Here is a 4,706-nt window from a genome sequence, read left to right on the forward strand (position 1 = left end):
TTCTGTAAGAAGGAACAGCAAATGAGAAGCTTCAAGGTGAGAATGAGCCTAACATGTTTGGGGAAAGCAATACCAATGTGACAAGATCAATATGTTGGAAGCAATACTTAGGAGATGTGTTGTAGAATTTTGATGACCCTAGAATGACATTTACATATCACTTCCAAATTGATATGTAAATATTTTAAATCAAAGTTACTATGGTTACTTCTGCACTTATTTAATATTTATTGTTAAAACATTTCTAATATTTTAAAATTTATAAATTTCACTCCTAAATGTTGTCTCATTGGTCTTCACAACAGACTTGTGAACAATTTCTAATGTGTATATAGGAAAAATTATTTGAAGGACTAGTCAAAAGTTTAGATGTTACTAAAGTTTAAACCAAGCACAAGAACCCAGGGTTTTGAACTTGTGTTCTCTCCTTTGCTCAAATCTGCTCTTTCACTTTGAGTTTCAAAATACAAAGGATACCAAAACATTTGTCTGAAATTGATTTAAAGCTCAGGGGGGTAAGATATAATAATCTCAGTTTCACAAATATGAATATGCTTGTAACATTGATTCAAAACTGGATGATCAATATCTAGAAAATTCTTATATTCACAGATTGCACAACCAGTATAAATTGTGGGTAAAAACTACCTTTGGGGTAAAATATTGTAGGAGTCTTTCTTTTGCACATATTGTAATTCAAAAGAGATGCCAGATTGCTTGGAACTTCAAGTATTGATGTTTTAATGAGTAGACTATTTTCTCTAGTGGAGCACATCCAATTAAATTTAGCATTCAGTCATTTACTAAAGGGACAGTCTGCAGCTTCTAATTGATTCCACTTCTTTGCTTTCCCCGTCATTTCCAGATGCCAGTTTGATGACTTGTTCGTTTTTCTAGGAAGCACTGAATATCTTCCAGGGATATCTAGTCATGGAAGAGAAGTCAAGGGTCTCCCATATTTAATATTTCCCTTTCTGTTTTCTCAGATCTTCCTAGACTTTCCTTTTTATTTACTGTTATTCAAGTTTTAAAAATTTGAATTCCAGTGTTAATTTTTTCTTCATTCACTCATTTGGTCATTAATTCATCAAATACTTATTGAGTGCCAAGACACTACATTAGAAGTTAATGAACACCAGTGAATGAGGTAAAAATCTTCATCTTCCTGGAACTTTTATATAAGGAGGTAAATGCTATGAGGTAAAAAACAGGGAAATATGTAAAAGGGGCAGGAGGGGCATGATTATAGATATGGTGTTTATAAAGGCATCTATGGGGTAGTAATATTTGCATATGCGGGTAGCATTCCCACAAAAGGAAGCAAGATGGATAAAGATGTTGAGAAATAACATTCCAAGTAGGTATTTCAGGAAATGTAAATTGCTATGGCACAAATGAAATGTGTATGTCCCAGCAATGACAAGAAGGCCAGTGTTTCTGAAGAATAATAAGCAAAAGAGAGCCAGGTTGAGATTATGATCGGGGAGGTAGAGAGATAGTGGAGATGGGCAGGCTGCAGGCCAAGGTCTAGAATTTATTCTATCATCACAGTCCACTGGCCACAGGCACACCCAGGTACACAGAGGAGCTGATGTATTTTTATAATTTTAAAAGATTAGTCTGGCTTCCACATAGAGAATGTACCATAGACATAGAATAGTTGGAATACGTACAAAAAAGGGAAGTTATTTCAGGACTCCAGGAGAGAGATCCCTGTTGCTTAGACTAAAATGTTTTGTCTGAAGTTGAGAAACTTTGTCAATTTGAGATTGATTTTCAAATTAGGGCCTAGAAGTATTGATCTTATAGTGGAGAAAACATACGTGAGAGTGATGAAAGATGACGTGTGTGTTCTTGTCCAAGGAATGTTTATGTCATTTACTAAAATGGGACAAACTAGAGAAGAAACGGATTCTGGGGTTGTAATGGTGGGAACAGACCTTGGTGCAGAAATCAAGGTTTTTTTATTCTTTTTGAACTGCTAAAGTTCCACGTGCATATTTTATACCTACAAGAAGATATTGGGATAGGTAATTGGATATACAAGTTTGGTGCTTGGAATAAAGGACTACACATTCTTCCCTGTTTAATTCTACTCTGACTCACCTTATCAGGCTCATTTCTTTTTGTTTTTAGACAGGGTCTCACTCTGTCGCCCAGGCTGGAGTGCAGTGGTGCCATCTTGGCTCAGTGCAACCTCCACCTCCCCGGTTCAAGTGATTCTCCTGCCTCAGCGTCCTGAGTAGCTGGAATTACAGGCGCATGCCGCCACAACTGGCTAATTTTTGTATTTCAGTAGAGAAGAGGTTTCACCATGTTGGCCAGGCTTGTTTCAAACTCCTGACCTCAAGTGATCCACCCGCCTCAGCCTCCCAAAGTGCTGGGATTACAAGCCTCAGCCACCATGCACAGACCAGGCTCATTTCCTTTTGAATGAAACAAGTGACAGAGGCTATAGTCCTTATGTTCAGATACACTGAGAAACTGATTTTAGACTTAAAATTTATGCTGCCTGATAAAAATTTTATGCCATCTTTCTAAACTGAAGAATAAGAGCAGCGAGATCAGACATATGCATAGATGAGGCATAAATAAAGTTTAGTCAAACGGCTCCTTGATGACATATTCTTTTTCAAATTGTCCTTTGTCAGTTCCTTGGAAATCATAGACAGCCTTAGAAAGATATTAACCAGAATCCACACCAAAACTTTCACACCTCTGTAATCCAAACATTCACTATGAGGCTTCTGCCCTGTAGAGAATTTCTTATTCAACAATGTCAGAGGTTAGAATAAAAACAAATCATATAGTAATACTAAATATACTTGTTATTCATTCTCTTTCTGCTTTTTATTCAATTTTGCTTGCTTTTTATCAACACATATATAAATGGGTTTGGAGGGCCTTTTAAGTATATTTACCCCAACCAAGTTAATGTTCTTTAAGCCTAAAAATAAAGAGAAAAATGATATGCGTTGGAAGGTGTGGGTGTGCTAAGTGAGGCAGACTCTCTCAAAAACTCCAGGTGGGATACCAAGAAAGCAGATTTTGTAGACCGCAGCACTTCCAGAGTCTGATGTGCTTTGAAAGCATCCCATGAAGCAGTTTAACACAATCCATCAGTGGTATAATTATAGCACAATCTACAGCACAATAAAATAAACCTATAAACCTTAATCCACTTCCATACAAATATCCTTACTAATGAAATCAGGAATGATGAATAAGAACTATGTACAATGGCAGGCTCTGCTCAAAAAAAGGCTTCGGTTCTACACAAGTTCTCCATAGGTCTCTCAAATATTATGCCATTTACGCAATTACAATCAGCTACTATTCTTAGGGGTTAAAGGCCTCTGCAAAATAAATGGAGATACTGCTTCAGAAAAGATGGCTCAATCAATCTAGAAATGTTTCTGCTTGTGCATGAGGATGACATACTCTAATCTGTACAGCAGACAGTTGAGTTTCATTAAAAATCATGATTTCACAGCTCATTATATGATTGTCACATGAATACATCTTTCCCTGATCTTGATGGGCTGAGCTTTGTATTTCTAGTAGGCTATAGCAGCCCCTATATCCTACTAGAAAAGGGAAGCAGAACCAGCCTCTTGTGGTAGTTTTGAAAAGAGTGATTGGGAATATAGTAAAAAATTTAAATCTTCTGATCAAAATGATACTCCCCGCAGGAAATAATAGCATATAAAGGCAGGACCAACAGTGGTAGGTGAGTGGCTGCACAGAATAAGAGAAAAATTAATACAAATCATGAGGGCCCAGGTCTTGATCGACATTGAATATGATCATGAATACTTAAAATCAGCACATGTTTCTTTGAAAGGAATGAGGATACCCATCTCCACCCCCAACCAGGGCTTAGACCCACATACACTGGCTTGTAAGTATAAGTATTTGGAAATATTTGGAGGTCAAAAGTCAACAAAAATACCCATGTATGTTCTCTAACATGGAGTGGCTTCACATGGAAGGCAGTTTGGTCCCTGACTAGTTGTTGCGTATTTGGTAGCTGCTCAGGTCCTGCTTAATTAGACAAGATAACATGGAGTGAGGACACCTGCAGCAGGTCTGCTGCAAGAAAACCCAGACAGTTTAGGAAGGCAGCTGAGATTGTCTATAGCTGGGAAGACAGTATTACAGAACGGTCTGACTATGAGGCAAGAGTTACAAAGAGAGTAAATGATGTGTTGTTAAGTAGGAATGAACAAAGGCAGAATGGAGTGTAATGCAAAAAAAAAAAAAAAAAAAAAAAAAAAAAAAAAAAGAAAAAAAAAAAAAAAAAAAAAAAAAAAAAATAGCCAAGCAAGGCATTCAGAACTGAGACTGAATTTCCCTCTAGATGCTGCCTAGACTGACTGCTGCTGAAGGAGATAGTGTAGAATGTGTCCATAACTGGAGCATAATTTAAAACATAAAACAAATTCCTGTGGTGAGGGTAGATTTTACAGCATTCACTAGTGGCCAAAAGAGGGCAAGAACATACATTTCCCACCCAAATGAAGCCAGAGCTACTTCTCATACAGTCTGATGTGGCCTTCTCTTCCAGGAAAGATTTTTGACCTCTGCGATTCTTGACAATGTAGCTTCTTACTTGGATTGTGAGGAATCCTGGCAGCAAGGTCATCCCTTATACCACAGAATATTTGGGGAATTCCAATAAGCCACTCATGTCTCAAGATCATTTA

The sequence above is a fragment of the Cebus imitator genome, unplaced genomic scaffold (genome assembly GCF_001604975.1).
Source record: "Cebus imitator isolate Cc_AM_T3 unplaced genomic scaffold, Cebus_imitator-1.0 Scaffold151, whole genome shotgun sequence".
Lineage (NCBI taxonomy): Eukaryota > Metazoa > Chordata > Mammalia > Primates > Cebidae > Cebus > Cebus imitator.